Genomic DNA, 17,262 nt, shown 5'->3' with positions numbered 1-17,262 from the left:
TATATGTATATGTTTAATTTTATATAATTAATTTCTTTACTAATACTGTGGTGGAAATAACTGAGACTTTGGAACAAAACAAACTTGAGTGCAAATATATGACCTTTCAGGAAGTTATTTAACCCTTCCAAGATTCAGTTTTTTTCATGTGTAAGACTGGATTAACAATGGGAAATCATATGGCTTATTTATTATTTAATTACTCCCAAATGGTATTGGTGACACTGAACACCCATCTTGACAAAAATCTCTCTGGGCATTTTCAAACATTAAATAAGCCTCAATCATATTGCTTTTTAATCAGAAATACCTTCTTTATCATGTAGACCTTTTATGCATTTACGTAGAAGCATGTAGTGATGAGCAAAAGTAGATCAAAGTGTTCCCCATTTTGGGTTTTTATTTCTGCCTTTAGGTTTTTCTATTTTAAAATACCATCCATTTCCAGAGAGAATCACCAAAGGGCCATGCCCAGGAGTTCTTTAAGGAAGCACATAGTCTGCCTCACTGATGTGTGCCTCCCTTCTTGTCAGGTCGAATGACTGTGGGGTGTTCTATTTCGGGACCACCTTTTGAAGATCTCCAGAATGTGGAGGCCCCACTACCCCAGGGTGCACCTCCACGGGACACGCTCTCCCTGGGCTCTGGAGTGAGAACATTAGCTGCCTTAGCTCCAAGTTTCAGTGCCAAGGCCAGGCAATGCCAGGAGCCCACCGGGTACCACTGTCTGGGCTGGGGCATGATAGTAGAGAAGGGAAGGGAAAGACAAATTATGATAACTAGACCAAGATTTTAAATAAAAAAATATTTTATTGGAAAGATAAGTCTAGTTGAACTTTAGGCAAATGATTTAAAAATGCCCCGTAATTCTGTCAACTTAATAGAACTGTTTTCATTTGCATATTATCTTTTTTTGGTATGCATTTTAGAGTTGCAGTAATGGTGCACATACCATTTTGTGCTCCATTGTTTTCACTTACAGTATAGGTTATAAATATTTTCCTCCTTTCTCAGTCTTTTTATCATTTTAAACTTTAGTGTGATATTTTCATGTTTTGTTACACTGTAAGTTGTTAAACTATTAATATAAAGGTACTTTAATTTTAGCAAGTGGAATCAGGCAGGAGAGGAAGTGATTTGATTTTTGCCACCTCTTCCTGTGTCAGAGCATCTCTGGGTAAATGACAACAGCCCAAATAAAACAATGAAAGACAACAAACAAAACAACAGTCCTGGACAATCAACCAACTGAACAATCAAAACATTGAGGGGCAGAAACATTATCTTTAAATGTAGGTTTTGGATGAAAGTCCAGTAAGTTTTTCAACCTATAGTACGAGGGCACTTTCTGTACCTATATCAACATGAGTCGATTTCAAGAAAATTTTTTTGTATTAATAATCCTGCCTCTTTTCTCTTCCCCACTGCCCTCTCAAAAGAATTAAGATTAGGTCCGTTTAATACTACTCAGCCACGAAAAAGGACAAAATCATCCTGTTTGCAACAACATGGATGGACCTGGAGGGTATTCTGCTGAGCGAAATAAGCCAGACTGAGAAAGGCAAACACCATATGATTTCACTTATATATGGAATATAAACAAACACATGGACAAAGAAAATAATTCAGCAGTTACCAGGGGAAGGGGGGTGGAGGGTGGGCACAGGGGGTGAAGGGGAGCACTTATGTGGTGACAGACAAGAAATAATGTACAACTGAAATTTCACAATGATGTAAACTATTATGAATCTCAAAAAAACAAAGATTAGATCCGTTTAAGTATGAACTATCACTAAACGAAAATGTCTTAAATGTAGAAGTAACCTTATTTCTCTAACAGTATGTTTTAATACATCAGTATGTCCATTACATTAAGAATAGATTCATTTAGGATCTTCCCTAACAAATAGGGGACTTTCTGGAAGAATATAATTGGAGAGCCACATACTATATGTCTAAATATTTAAAAGCTATAAGATTCGTTCTGTCTTCCTACCTTAACAAACATACCTTCATAAAGATGTTGACATCCACATTCAAATTTAGAATTCTTGGAGTTCTCTCCAGAATGTGGTGGTGTAGGGAGAGCAGCCCCCGCCCCCAGCCCCTTGCTTAGTCACGAACCTTCAAGGGCCTCAAGCACAGTTAGGTGAACACACCAACCCCTGTGTCCGAGTACTGTCCACACCCTTGCATCAGCCACTTATCAGACCTCCAGTGTTTTGGTTTGTTTTTGTTGTTGTTTCCAACTTTATTAAGATAATATTTGGCATAAACATTGTGTACATTTAAGGTGTACAATGAGATGATTTGATATATGTATATATTGCAAAAAGATTACCACCATAAGGTTCGTTAACACATCCATTACTTCACATAGTTACTTTTTTTCATTGAGATGTAATTGACATATAAATCATATTAGTTTCAGGTGTGCAACATAGTGATTCAATATTTGTATGTGTTGTGAAATGATCACACATAGGTACACATTTCTTTTCCTTGTGATGAGAACTTTTAAGATCCGCGCTCTGCAGGCCTCCGGTTTTGAGACCAGCAGAGCAGTGCTTTGTAAGGAGCGTGAGGAGGAGGCCTCTGCAAGTCCTGAGGGACCCAGGGACCTTGGGACCCTGGGTACCCAGATGTGGTCTCAAAGGAGGATGGGGTGGTGTGGGCTCCGGGGGGGCCAGAGCAGGGCTTTCTAGAGCACAAGGCTCAGGGCAGGGGGGTACTGGACTTGGTTGTGTCCTATGGCATTTAAAAATATTGGAAGACCTTAAAGTAAAATTTAAATCGATGCTTAAAAGAAAATATAAAGGGAAGTACGATGTCAGTGTCTATTAACCTAACACCTTTTTTCTTCCTAAAAAAATTTAACAGAACACCAAATAAGAAAGCCTTTGAGTCAACCATTCATTTAGACCCCAGAGTATTGTATCTGAAGTCATTTCCTTTCTTTCCTCCACAGTGAATTCATCTTCATTGTACCTGTCATCTGTTCCCTCTTAAGCCAGAAATGAAGGGCGCATATCAAGAGTGTTTCTCAGCATCTCTGTTTTCCAGAGCGACAGTTCACCGTCCCTCATGACCCCATCTGCAGTGGCTGATTGCACATTGACCTTGGCTACTCTTCAGATTTCAGTCCATCAGCGGAACCTGTGTACATTCTTGTAGCTAGAACTATAGGAACAGATGGAGGAGTTGGCTAGAAGGAACGTGCTTATTATTACTGAAAATGTTCCTGCTTTTTCCAGCTTGGTTCCCCAAGCATGAGGGTGGGTTGAGCCAAGCAGAAGATCCTAGTGACTCACAAGCTTCCAGAGAAGAAATCCACATATGGCAACCACAAAGGTCACATTTTCCTCCAATGGCATGAGCATCACATTCTTTAAATAGGTGTAGGGATACTGTGTTGCTAAGCACCAGGCAAGGAATGGGTTGCAAATTTCTGGTTTCTGTTTGACACGTGCCCAAGTGGCATGAGATGGGCATACAGAATTCTGTGGTTATGTGGCACATGGTGAGGAGAGGCATGAGACAGCCATCGGTGGTTTGCATCTGTGGAAATTTCCCACTGCTCACTGGTCAAGCAATGTATGAAAGTCCACATCCTATTATTATTTATATATTATCTATAACTGCACATCCTATTCTTATACATGGTGAGTAGTAATCACTCACTATAAACCTTCAAGAGGTGTGGCCCAGCGGAGTCTGTGGCTGGCATCCAGGAGGAGAAAGGAGCAGCTCTGGGTGGGCACAGTGGATGGCCAACCCAGGCTTGGCTGCAGGAGCTGTGTGTGACTCTTGGGTGTGGAACTAGGAGCTGCTGAGGTTAACCTTGGACAAGCCATACTGACGTCTCATTGTTTTCCACAAATGCTGCTTTACCCAGCACCATATCCACATCTTAGGACAACTACCATTTGGTGCATTTTCCCCTTTCCTGTCCAGAAAATAGATATGATTTGTGTGGTCAGATGCAAATTCAGAGTTCTGAAAAGCACCTAAACAACTGTATCGGTGATGCATCTAGCAGCTTAAAACCAGAAGCATTTATTATCTCCCAGTTTCTGTGGGTTGGGACACCAGGCACAGACGAGCTGGGTCCTCTGGCTCAGAGTCTCTCACAAGCCTGCGATCAGGGAGTCAGCCTGGGCTGGAGTCATCTCAAGACTCAACTGAGCAGCGGCCTGCTTCCAAGTGCCCTCAGATGACTGGGGCAGGACTCGACTCCTCACACGCTGTTGGACTTGAGGGCCTCAGTTCCTCACAGGCCATTGGCCAGAGGCTTCCCTCAGTTCCTTGCCATGTGGGCCTCTCCACAGGGCCGCTCACAACATGGCAGCTGGCTTCCCTCTGGGCAAGCAAGCGAAAGAGCAAGATGGCAAGAGAGAAGACACCAGAGTCTTTTTGTAACTTAATATCAGAAGTGGCATTCCGCTGCTCCTTCCATATTACATTCATTAGACGTGAGTCACTAGCTCCCGTCTACACTCAAGGGGAGGGGATTATACAAGGCGATGAATTCCAGGAGGGGAGGTCACTGGGAGCCATCTTAGAAGCTTTTTGACAATATTGGGTTATTCTACTCTGTCAAATAGAAGGGCTTTAAAATTTACTAAATTCACCACAAGTCTGTCAGAAACCTAACGCATCTTGCCCAGCCATCGAGTATTATCTTAAGACAATGATGACACTGGTCACTCCTGTAGCAGACACCTTGTTATACTACTCTAGAAGATTTTTTTAGTGCTCCACTCTTTCCTACCTAGAATTCAGCCAGCTTTCATCTGAGTTTTACTACAGGACTCAAAGAAATACTCGTGGTTACCAGCAGAATCATAAAATGACAAGCTAAAAAGAATATTCACTCTCACCTAGCCCACCTTTTTCCTTCCACAGTGTGGAAACAGATGAGAGAGGAAATACCTTGCTCATGGACACACAGCTGGACACTTGCGTAGCTGGGTTCGTGTTAGGTTTTGTGAACTTAACATTGGTTTTAGGGCGGGATCAATTGCACTGCCTCCCCTGGGAGGCCTGACGCATGGATGGGGATTAAGAAAACTAGGATGGAAAATAAGTGAGGGACGAGAAAGAGAAACAGGACTGCAAGAGAAGGAACTGAGAATGCCTAAAAACATGTTCCCCGCAGGTGCCACTGGAGGGCTCCGTGACTTTCCAATGTAGCTGCCTTAACGCGGTGACATTCTGATGCATCCATCAAAACAAATTTTTAGTGCACTGGCATTGAAAGGCAGCGGAGGGCAATGATTAAGACTGGACTCTGGAGCCAGAATGCCCAGGCTTGAATCCAGGCTCTGCCACTAGCTGTGTGACCTCTGCAAGTTACTTACCCTCTCTTTCCAAAATGGGGATGATAATAGTATATACTGCGCGGGATTGCCGTAGGATTAAATGAGTTAGGAAGTGTAAAGTGCTTATAGTAGTGCCGGGCACATGGGAAATTCTATTATTATCAAATGATGGAGAAAACAGACTTACGATATTCTCAGCTCTCACCTGGGTTTGAGGAGGAAGTGAAGCTTGGGATAGAGGATAAGGCTGAGGGATGGAACAGGGGTGGCAGTTAAGGTAAGGCCGTGTGGGGTTCATATCACTGGCAATGTGCAGCCAGATCAGAATGCCTCACGCATCCCCCGGCACATCAAACGGATAGTCCTTGAGCCCACTCCAGCTTCCTTCTAATCCATTTTCAGATTATTGCTCTTTCCCCTCCTGCTGCCTTCATCTCAGCTCCTCAGGCAGCAGCTGTTTGGTCCTGCCTGTCGCTCATCCTCTCAGGAGACTAATCCGAGCCATGCAGAGCTGCAGTGCAGTTGAACTAATAAGCTAGAAATTAAAGTGATATAATAACTTTATAATATTACAAGTATTATGTAGTATCAAAATAATTTAAGTTTTGGTAAGAAGGTGTCACTTGTCCCAGATTCCTTCATGTACGGATTCCTTCAACACCCCGAGTACCTCTGCCTTCTGGGCAGGCCCCAGCGTCAGGATTGCCCTTCCTCCTGGCTTCATGCGTCATGGCTGGGACCCCAAGAGAAAGAACAAGTCCAGGCAGAAGTTGGAGTCATTGTTTAAGGTTGGTCTTTAGGAGATTGTAACACTGGGGGACACAGGCAGTGCTACTTCAGTGCCCAGGGGACAGATTGCTGCACAGAACTAGGGCAAGAACCGAGAGAGCTGAGTGTCATTTTCCCACCTCACAGGTTTGCCGTGTGGGGAAGGGATGTCGGCAGGAAATCCGTCTCCCAGTGGCTGGGGTGACGGGGCACCCTTGGGGCGCCAAGGCACAGGGCAGACGGACATGCAGGACAACCCCAGGACTCCCAGCAATTAGTGGGTGGAGGAGGGAACGGACAGGTCTGAAGTGCTTTATACAGGCAGTGAGAGTTGAGTTATGATGATTATCTGTGGCTCCCTTTGTGTTGGGAAATGAAGTCACACAAAAATAAATAAGACAAATTGTCCTCAAAGAAGTGAAAGTTTGGGGAATCAGACATGCAAACAGATAATTAAAATGTGACAAGTACTGTTTCAAGAAAACACACACGGACTCAGGAAAGACTCAGGAAAGGGGAGGTAGCAACTGAGCGAGGCTCTGAGGGATGAACAAGAGTTTGCCAGATGAAAAAGAGATGGAGGAATGTTCTAGACAGGAATCTCATATGCAGAGGCTTAGAGCTACGAAAATTCTTTTCGCTGGAGGGTGGAGAGGTAAGCTAGGGGCAGATGGTGAAGGAGCCAGGAGATCTGGAATTTATTCTATAGGCAAGAGAGAACTAGCCCAGATTTTTTTTTTTGGAAGGTAACTCAGAGGGAAATTTGGACAATTAATTGAGAGGCGAGAGGTACCCAGGTGGTGGGGTTAGGACCGGGGTCAGAAGAGTGATGGGACTGAGGAAATAACTTGTGCAAAGACCCAGCAGTGGCCAGAGATCGTACTGTTTCAGGAACTGTGGTTTCAGAAACAGGAGCTTGTGTGTGGCTGGAGCACATCTGGAGTGGCAGGTGGAGGGGATGGCAGGAGGGGCAGACAGAAAAAAAAGGCTGCTCACTTGCACGCACCGTGCTGTGAGTTCAAGCGGCAAGCTCAAGTTGAAATTAGAGCAGAGCACAGGAGTTGTCAGGGCCTTGAAGGATAACCCTGTGCCCTTTTTATCCCTGAATCTCTGCCCTACCACAGGGCCTGGGGCCTGGGGGTGGGAAGAGGGGACGAGGGGCTCCAGAAATGTTTTTTGAGTTAAACTAGAGAAGTGAAGGAAACAAGCCTCCAGCAGAGCGGAGCGCGAGCAGGAGCCTGCGGTAAATGGTCAAATGGTCAATCAGGTGATACCCGGCGGTGGGGGGTGGGGAGGAAGCTCTGGGAGACCAGGCTGCAGACGGGAACATATGACTGAGGACCTTGAGTGCCAGGCTAAGGATCTTGGCCACCCACTGGGATGCAGTGGGGGTGTGGGGGCTTCGGAGCCTGAACTATGCAGCCCGCAGTATGTTTGCTAAAACATTACACATTTAGAAGATCTTAACTCTTTTTACATTGCAAATAATTCTCCAGAAGAACCGATTCCTCCCGCGAATAGGCAGCCTCTACCTTTTGATGCAGTCTTCCTTTCTGAGGGCTGTGTGGAAAGACCAGTTGCAAAAGAAATTAAAAACAAAACAAAAAACCACCAATCTCAGCCATCGCAACGGGCGAGTTTCGAAGAAATTAAATGCTTTAAAAGAAGAAGAACGCAGACCTCCCACAGAACCCTAAGCCCATGAGAGTGGCAGTGAAAAACCGCCCATTTTCTGGAACATCTTTTGGAGTCGGATCGCAGCCACCCGCGTCCCCGGACCGCCCCCGCCCCCCGGCCCCCACCCCCGGCCCCTACCCCGACAGCCGCCACCGCACGCGCTCGCAGGATGACGCGGGCTGGCGGCGGCGCGGCCGCGCAGGTGAGGGGCCACCGGTCCCCGAGGCGCCCATTCGCCGCCGCCGCAGGCCCGGGCGGGGCGGGGCGGGGGCCCCGGGGAGGGCGGGCTTGCGGGAGGACCAGGGCCGGCGCGCGGGAGGGCGGGGGCGCCGGCGGGCCAGCCCTGCCTGCCTGCCTGCCTGGGGCGCGGCGGCCGCGCGCCGCAGTCGAGCCTCGGCCGCGCGGGCGCAGGGACGGCGCGGGGACGGCGGGCCGCCGGAGGCTGCGGTGGCGCGGGAGCGGCGCCATCTGCGCTCGGGCTCCGGGCGGCCGCGGCGGCAGAACGTGAGTAGCTCGGCGCGCGGCTGCGGCGGGGACACCTCGGGGAGCGGGGACGGCGCGGGGCTGCTCTGGGGTCCTTGGCACGCCGGCTGGGTTCCGCACAGCGCCCTCCCGGTGGCCGGGCGAACCTGGTCGCCGGCCCCCTGCTTGCCCTCAGGCCCCCGATCGCAGCGCAGAGGAGGGCACGGGCGCCGGGGAGGGCACGGCTCACATGCAGCGGCCCCCGGCGGGCGCCCATCCCCTCCTCCGCTCGGCGACCAACTTCAGCATCCGCGCCCGCGCCCCACGCTTTCCGGGCAGCCCCGCCTGGAGTCTCTGTGGGCAGGCGGGCCTGGAGAGGCTCCTAGGCCCGGCACTGCGGCTTCCCCGGCAGGGACCCCGAGGGCGGGGGGTCCCGCCACAGAGCCGGCGGGGCGAGGAGCGCAGGGAGCGGCCGGCGCGCTGGGCGGGTGCGCGTTCGGGGCCGGCGGATACATCTGGGCGTGGGCTTTGTTCCGATGCGCTCACACCTGCGCCGATCGCCGGAGTTTCTGGCCGAGCCGCCCTCCGCTCTCGCCGCCCTGGACATGGGGAATGGGGGGAACCGAAGAGACCGCGGAGGCAGCAGGGTGGGGGGCTTTCCCCGGGCTTTGTTGGCCCTACAGGTGCGGGCCTCGGGGGTCCAGGCGCCCCGCCCAGCGTCCGGGGGGCTGGGACTTGGGGCTGGCACGCCGGGGCTTGGGGCGGACTCTGAAGAGCCCCTTCCCTGCCCAGGCTCCCAATGGTGGGGTCTGGCCACAGCTTCCCCGGGGATGCTGTGTTGAGCCAGGAGTGCCTGCCGGCTCCGGAGCATCCATCTCACGGCGAGCGCCATCTGCGCCGCGCGGGTGGGCGCCGCAACGTGCTGGTCCCCCGCCGTTCGCCCGCTCGGCCATTCCCGGCCCGCGTCTGCCAGTGCGCAGAGTCGAAATCCCGGTGCCGGGTTCGAGTGAGCCAGGGAGTCGTCATTTCTCCCAGAGCGGTGTACCCCGGGGGCCGCTTCCCTTCCCTCCGGATCGCCTCCCCTCCCGCCCGGCTGTCGGGCCGCCGCCGCATCTCCTGTGCCCGGCGCGCCCGGGGGCCGCCCCTGCGCAGCGGCGGGCGCGGAGCGGGGGCGGCTCTTTCCCACCCGCCTCTCTCCTCCCTTTTCGCATCAGCTGCTCCAGCCGGAGGCGACATCCGGCGCGGAGCCGTCTCTCCTGGGAGGGGAGCGTCCTTTCCCTTCCCGATCCCGCAGGGTGCACGCGCCCAAGTGTGCATCTGAGGGGCTGGGCTGTTTCTCGCTCGAGGCTCTTGCAGGAAGAGTAGGAAGCGAGTGTAACGGGGCAGGAGGCCTTCGTTCTGCACCAGGAGCTCCCCCTGGGGCTGTCCTGGGAAGGAACACGGTAGTCACTGAACACAGACCTACAGAGGCGGCACTGCTTGGGTGGGACTGCTTTATGCTAACCGTGCCCTGTTATTAAAATATTGTAATAATAGCTCGCAAGTAAATGAGACCTTCCAGAAGTACTGAAATAGATTTAGACAACTAGATACCTTCTACGCAGCATTTTTTGAGAGCTTCAGATGTGCCGGGCGCTGTGCGTGTTACACGTATCATCTCATTTAATGTCCGCGACACCCCCATTTAAAAATTTAGGAGACGGAGACCTGCAGAGGTCAAGTAACTTCCCCAAGGCCACACAGCTAGGAAGTCGGGGAGCAAGGATTAGTTTTTTGCCCCTACGCGTTACCATCCAAGACTGAAAATGGGGCCTTTTGGGGCTTATCTTTCATCAATTTAGGGGAAGCCTGAAACCACTGAGTGTTCAAAATTAGGGACATAAGCCCATGTAACTGACCCCTGCAGACCTCACAGGAGCCGGCAATATTGTAACTCAGCCAATTGTATTGTGAAATGGCCTTTTATTGCCGGTATTGCCCTTGAGTTCCTTTATGTGTTCCTTTATTCCTGTTAGCTTTTAGGTACGCGCCTGTTAACCTATAGTCCAACCAGTTACCGTCACTGGAGTGTCCTTAGTGACCAGAACCCCTGCGATGAGAGAGGCCAAGAGTTCCTGGAACATCACAATTTTTGAGAAAACTTTGTTTTTTTTAAGAAAAGGCAAATGTTTCTGTTTCGGGCTTCCAGCTCTGAATCTCTTCTGCAGACTTTTTTTGACTGCAGAAGATTTACTCCTCAAATTGGATGTTGAATTTGAACGGGACCCGAGTACAAAATCTTAGGAAAGCATTTGATATCCTAAATTCCTAATGCTGTGTGGTGCATTTACAAAGATGCTCCGTGTTAACTGGTAGAAAGAAGAATCAGCTGTTCCTGGAATAGCTTTTAGAATGATTGTAATTGACTGACCAGCTGGAAAAATGAATTCATTTTGCATTCTTAATCCTACTGACTCATGGTCTTCTTTCAGCCTGCTTTCTATTTTATTACAGGAAAGTTGCTAAACATTTCACATAATGCAGGAATATGAGAGCTGTAAGAGGACACTGTAGCGAAACTTCTGGGTTTCAGAATGAGTCCAGTGGGGCTCAGAGAGGTCGCCCATCCCTCTAATGCAGGGTCCGGACGAGGTCTTTGGACTGTAGGCTGGTGCCCTTACACCAGATCATTTTTGTTATGGCAACAGTGACAGTAAGTGAAAAGCAAGTCATCCTTGGAAATGGTACTTCCTGTGAGGGCGACATGACAATGACAAGAATAGTTGGGTGTAAGTGCTTCAGAAGCATGAGAGAGAGGGTACAGAGAATGTATACACCTGGACTGTAGAAAATTTTCTTAAGAATCCATTCAAGTAATGCTTTCGTGTAGGTGTAGTTTTCCTTGTGTAATCGGTTGAATATGAATAGAATCTGCAGATATTATTTTGTGTATGTACAAAGGAGCCTTTTAATGGACCCCCACAGCAAGCTTTTCTGGTAAAGAGATTCTTTCATTCATTCATTCACTCATAAATATTTGCTGAGCATGTGCCCTACTGTTCCAGGCTGGGGATGCAGGGGTGAGGAAAACAGAGTTCCTGCCCTCGGGGAGATTAATTCTCCTTTTATCATCTGTGGCTGCATACTTCCACACACACAGATTCTTTTTCACATATAAATGTCCAGCTTGATGAACTTGCCCAGACTGAATACACCAATGTAACTAGTTCTCAAATCAAGGAACAGAACATTGTGAACAGCTGAGAAAGCCCACTCGGGGCTCCCACAGTCGTTACTCGCCCCTAAGGTCACTGCCAAAAGCATGAGGCGTCCATGCTTTTCTCTTGATATTGTCGCCGCCATGAAATCGGAAGGCCTTTTCTTAGTCAGCTGGGTCTGCGAAACAAAGTACCATAGACTGGATGGCTTAAAGAACAGACGTTTATTTTCTTACAGTTCTGGAGTCTGGAAGTCCAAGGTCAGAGTGCCAGCATGGGTGGGTTCTGGTGAGAGCTCCCCTCTGGCTTGCACACAGATGGCCATCTTCTCTCTGTGGCGCATGTGGAGAGAGATCTCTCTCTCTTCCTCTTCTTAGAAGGCCACAGATCTTATAGGATTAGGACCTCACCCTTCCTGCCTCGTTTAACCTTAATTATCTCCTAAAAAAGCCCTATCTCCAGATACAGTCATATTGGGGATTAAGGCTTCAACATAGGAATTTGCGGGGAGGTGGGGTACACAATTCAGTACACGGTAGTCCTGATTTGCTGCCTCCGTCAGAAAACTTTGGCGTTTCATTCCCATTTCCACCAAACAGTTTCCATCTAAGAAGCATGCTAATGGAAAGCAAATTTACCTAGATTATAGAGCTCCTAAAGTATTCTTCTCTAGGAGGTTCTGTGTTTGCATCCAAAGACTGCTGTAGGTCAGCCTTCAACTGCTGAGATGAGTGGCAAAAAGGAGGTGATTTGAAAATAATTGAAAATTACTAAATTCCGTTAGATGCGCTTTCCCTTTTCTGTTTCGTGCTTCTCCACCTGCAAGAGCCCTGACCCTTCCTCCAGGTGAGGGCGGAGGAGCTGCTCGGGGTCTCCTAGCATTAGGGACGCTGGGGCAAGGATCCAGTGGCTTATTGTAATTTGTCCACCCTTTGTCCCTTTGTCCACCCAGGCAAATGAAAAGCCTCTTTAGTTTGAAAGAGCTTTATTGACATCGGAGGCTGAGGTTTCTAAGAATAGGAAAATGCACCAAAATGAGCTGCTGTTTATTTTCCCTATCAAAATGTGAAGGAGAGGGCTACGTGAGGACAATATGGGAATGGCTCTGCCTCCAGTTTTAGCAACTATAAATTTTTCAGTATCAGGTTGTCTTTAAATAGGGGAGCAAGTGCAATATATTTCTAGAAAATGTGATGTTTTTGCTAAGTCTTTTTTTTTTTTTTTGAGGAAGATTAGCCCTGAGCTAACTACTGCCAATCCTCCGCTTTTTGCTGAGGAAGCCTGGCCCTGAGCTAACATCCGTGCCCATCTTCCTCTGCTTTATATGTGGGACGCCTGCCACAGCATGGCGTGCCAAGTGGTGCCATGTCCGCATCCGGGATCTGAACCGGCGAACCCTGGGCCACCGAGAAGCGGACCGTGCGAACTTAACCGCTGTGCCGCCGGGCCGGCCCTGCTAAGTTTTTTTTTTTATTGCGGTAAAATGTATATAACATAAAATTTACCATTTTAACTCTTTTTAACTGTATAGTTTAAATACTTCACATGGTTGTGCAGCCATCACCACTGTCCTCTCCAGAAATTTTCTCATCTTCTCAAACTGAAACTCGATGCGTGTTAAGCAATGACTCCCCACCCACCTCCCACCCTGACAAGGATCATTCTATTTTCTGTCTCTGTGAATTTGACTACCCCGAGTGCCTCATAGGAGTGGAATCCTACAGTATCTGTCCTTTTGTGACTGGCTTATTTCACTTAGCATCGTGTCTTCAAGGTTCATCCATGTGTCAGAATTTCCTTCCTTTTTAAAGCTGAATAATATTCCATTGTATGTACATACGCATTTTGTTTTCATCGATTCATCTGTCAATGGGCATTTGGGCTGCTTCCACTTTTTGGCTATTGTGAATAATGCTGCGATGAACATGAGTGTACAGATATCTTTCTGAGTCGCTTCTTTCCACTCTTTAGGGTATATACCCAAATGGGATTGCTGGATCATATGGTAATTCTATTTTCATTTTTTGAGGAACGACTACACTGTTTCCCGTAGCAGCTACACCATTTTACAGTCCCGCCAAGAGTGTACAAGGCTTCCAGTTTCTTCACTTCTTTGCCAGCACTTATTTCCTATTTTCTTGATCATAGCCATCCTAGAGGGTATAAAGAGCTATAGCTGTTACTTTTTAAAGTTATAAATTAATAGACTATATATTGTGAACAAATCATTCACAATATTTTCTAACTTATTGGTTTAACTTTTATTAGTAAGAAGATGTATGGTTTCTAACAAGTGTTAATTGACCCTATACTTTGTGCAGAGCTTGAAATAGATGCAGTGGAGTAGGTGTGTCTGTGTGTCATAGTGCAGGATAAGCCAGCATTGATGACATGCATTGATGTTATTTTTTTTAGTGTTGCATTAGGCCATATATATCTGTAGTGCGCTTGTCCTAAGTGATTTTGCTCTAAGGACACATTAAATATTAGTATGCTTTTGTTTTATTAAAAAAATGACGTTATTTTAACCCAGATCAGGAGCAAATCTGGTATATAGGCATAGCCTATGCCGAATGTTTACGGATATGCTGGAGTTGTAAATTAAAGGTCTGCGTTGGGCACTCCTGCCCACGATTGCATCTTCAAAGATGACAGCATAAACCCTCACTACCCAATTATAATTGCTTAGCCGAGCTAATAAAAAAGATGTGGTGTCAACTTAATTGACCTATTTTTCTGGTCTACAAGATTGGAATTTCAAATTAGGAAAAGGTAATTTTTTAAAGTCTAATGGAGGGTTTCCCTTAAGTGACTAAATAACTAGTGAATCTAAGAAATGCCATGGTAAAGGGCACACTGATGCTGTTTTAGTGCATGTCCTATCCAAATGGCTTCTTCGGTTTAAAACCCGGAAAGACAAATCTTGTCTTCTGTGTTCTCTGATATTCTCCCATATTGCCCTGAACTAAAGCGTTGTTCACTTCACATGAGAATGAAAATGACAGATACCAGCAGACGAAAATGATCCTCTTAAAAATTCTTCTGATTAAAAGATGATAGCAAGGGCTGGAAAGAATATTTTGAAGATGCATGTACTCATGTGTGTATGTAAATTTTATGATGAGCCTGGTACCTTGGATCAAAATCCACTGTGACCAGAAAAATATATTCCCAAGGAAATCTGAGGGAATCGTGTAGGAGGTCTTCTACTGTGTAATATGCAATGAATTCGATTTATCTTTCTCAAGTGGGCTGAGAGCATTCAAAAAATTCAGTATATGTATTCAGTATGTAGCGATCTTTTCTCCAAATTTCAACTTTAAAGCTAATTTCATGCCGCTTTTAGATGCCCATGGCTTTGGGATGGTATGATTCACAGAATACATTTTTGGCAAACATTACCAGCTCGTATTAAACACCGTTAACAGATGCTCTCTCAAGAGAAAGGGAAAGCCAAAGTACTAATCTTCCATTAATTACACCTTACAGTAAAACTGGATTGTCGACAGAGTTTCATCCTGGAGTCTTTTGGTCTTTGAGGAAGGGTGGCTTGCGAGCTAGCCTGCTGCTGTCTCCCAGAGCCTTGCGCAGCTTTTCAGGCCCTCACCTCAATAGGGAGCTGAAAGGACAGAGGAACAAAGGGGCCCTGTTTTGCCTGCCCCACTTGCTGGGCTGTTGTCTTGGCCCTTTTCACTGAAGGAGTGGGGGGAGCTGGGTCAGAGTTGAAGAACGCTGAAAAGGAATTCAAGCTTCATGTCGAAATTTGAATTATAGCTGCGGTGTGAGTGCCGAGTAGTAGATTAGTTGGAATTGAAATTTCTGAACCTGTGGAAGCTTAAGTGACAGATGGTGTTGGAACAACGTCTGTAGAGCTGGATGGCGCACCCGAAATGTTGAGCACCCAGGCGAGGCCCTCGGTAAACAGCTAGTTAACTGACAAAAGTTTTAAAACTGTAGGAAGTGCATTTGGACGCTGTTCGCTGCATGAAGACGTTGGACTGTGTGAATTTAAGGGGAGGCCCCTGCGTCTGGCGTGCGTTCAGATGCACTTGTCTCCCCTAATTGCATTGCAAATATTCTCCTCTCTGTTCTGCTGCTTTCCCCTCTGGTATCCCATTGAATAAATACAGAAATGCTCCATCAGCCCCCCTTGTAAACTCTCATTATGGTGTTTTGGTATTGACCACAGATTGTTTTGATATGTGACAAGATAAATCTGTCCTCAATATTGACTAGGCGGTGTTTTTTCCTATATTTATGAAGAGTGATTTCCGCTCTCTGCTTCTGGTGGGAGTCCATCATTGTTAGACTTGCTATTGAAGTGTTTAATATGGTACATGGTTCCGCATTCAATTTAGCAGGCAGCATTGGATTTCAAACATTTCAGAAGGAGAAATTGGCTGTGTGTATCACTGGAATAATAAAACAGCTACTGGGAAGTCGCAGTTACTGAAATGAAAGTGAAGTAGAAAAGAATTTGGGGTAATTTGAGGTGGTTCCGGGTGTTCCATAAAACTACAGTTGGAAGAATTTTGCTTTGGCATCTTTGACCAGTTAAACGACTTGGTGACATAGTCTTTTATTCCTGATGTTAGTAGCGTGACAACTGAAAGCCATTTTTTAATATACATTTAATACATTCAAATGAATCCTTCCACTTTTAGGGAAATAACATTGACATGGCAGTAATATGAACAAAATAGTAAGGTAGAAATTCAGAGATAATACTGTAATATAAACAAAGGAGAGTTTACTTCAAAACTGATTGTATTAACATATCATGTGTTGTATTTTACATAAATTGTGATATGTATTTTATCTCACAAATTTTAAGGGACCTTGCATTTTGATAGTTGGAATAGGGTTTTTAAAACCCCATGGAAGTGTATGTTCCTAGCAGTAGTTGCCTTGATGCAAAATCATAGTGGGAGGTAAAATATCTCAAGGGTTTATTGCTGTTCTAGGACTTTGAGGGCACTCATTAGACAGCAGAGAGGGAATGAGTTCATGGCCAGATTCGTTTGCTGGGACTGGGGCTGGAAGAGTAGAGATCAGAGAGTGTGAAGAATTCAGATGGAGGGAAGGCTCAGGTGGGTAATGAGAGCTGTGACATACTGGAGAAGTGTCCTACGGCAGAAGGAGCAAGAAAAATTTAAATAATGAGGAGAGAGTAAAGAACAGAGTAATAACTTAAAATCTGAAAGAAGGAGAAAGGGAGGAGAATAAAAATGTTTGTGGTGATTGCTTGGCTAATGGAGAAATGAAGTGTCACGCTTCATTTCATAGCATCCAATACTAAATATTTTAAAGAGATTTCATTGTGGTGCTTTAGGTCATTGAGGTAATTTGACATCGTAAAACAGAAATAACTCACAAATCACTCTGCAAAAATGAGATATATAATACGTTTACGTTGAAAAGAAACGTGCTGATAAGAATTTACTGAGTCAAAGCTAAAGTTATTTCAGCTTAAGACAATTAAATTTTCACTTTGTCTCTCCTCTCCAGTTATTTTGTTCCTTTGCAGACAGATGGTTCCAGCTTAAGAAAGTTAGATATGTGAAAACGTGAACTTTCCAAACACATTTGGGGTGCTTATTCATGTTAAACAGGATTCTTTGCTTTGCACAATAATTATGTGATGAGTGAACTCCTGTAATGTATCAAAGGTCAGTTCAGGAACAACTTTTCAGGATATCTAAGCAGATAGATTATTCTGTCTACTGAAAGAGCATGGCATAATAGATACCAAGGGAAACCCAAGCAAATAAGACTAAAGGAAAATCAGTAAAGAGGTGGACAGGTGGTAAGTGAAGAGAAATACCTCAACTGCATGA

At 46.4% G+C, this 17,262-nt stretch overlaps 1 protein-coding gene across 34 annotated transcripts in view; it reads left to right on the top strand.

Moving 5' to 3' along the window:
* Window positions 1-7,583: 7,583 nt before the first annotated feature.
* Window positions 7,584-17,262, top strand: part of NRCAM (neuronal cell adhesion molecule) — a 252,230-nt gene continuing 242,551 nt past the window's right edge. For 18 of the 34 annotated variants that reach the window (XM_070265484.1, XM_070265481.1, XM_070265458.1 and 15 more), the window contains exon 1: window positions 8,130-8,270. The gene's annotated coding sequence lies outside the window, so the exon portion shown is untranslated. Of the gene's footprint in view, window positions 7,969-8,100; window positions 8,271-17,262 lie in introns of those variants that run through there. The other 16 variants (XM_070265486.1, XM_070265474.1, XM_023638922.2 and 13 more) reach the window with 7 other exon arrangements.

This window comes from Equus caballus, chromosome 4 (genome assembly GCF_041296265.1).
Source record: "Equus caballus isolate H_3958 breed thoroughbred chromosome 4, TB-T2T, whole genome shotgun sequence".
In the NCBI taxonomy this organism is placed as follows: domain Eukaryota; kingdom Metazoa; phylum Chordata; class Mammalia; order Perissodactyla; family Equidae; genus Equus; species Equus caballus.
The sequence above is the reverse complement of the archived record's forward strand: the minus strand, read 5'-3'. Positions and strand labels throughout refer to the sequence as shown.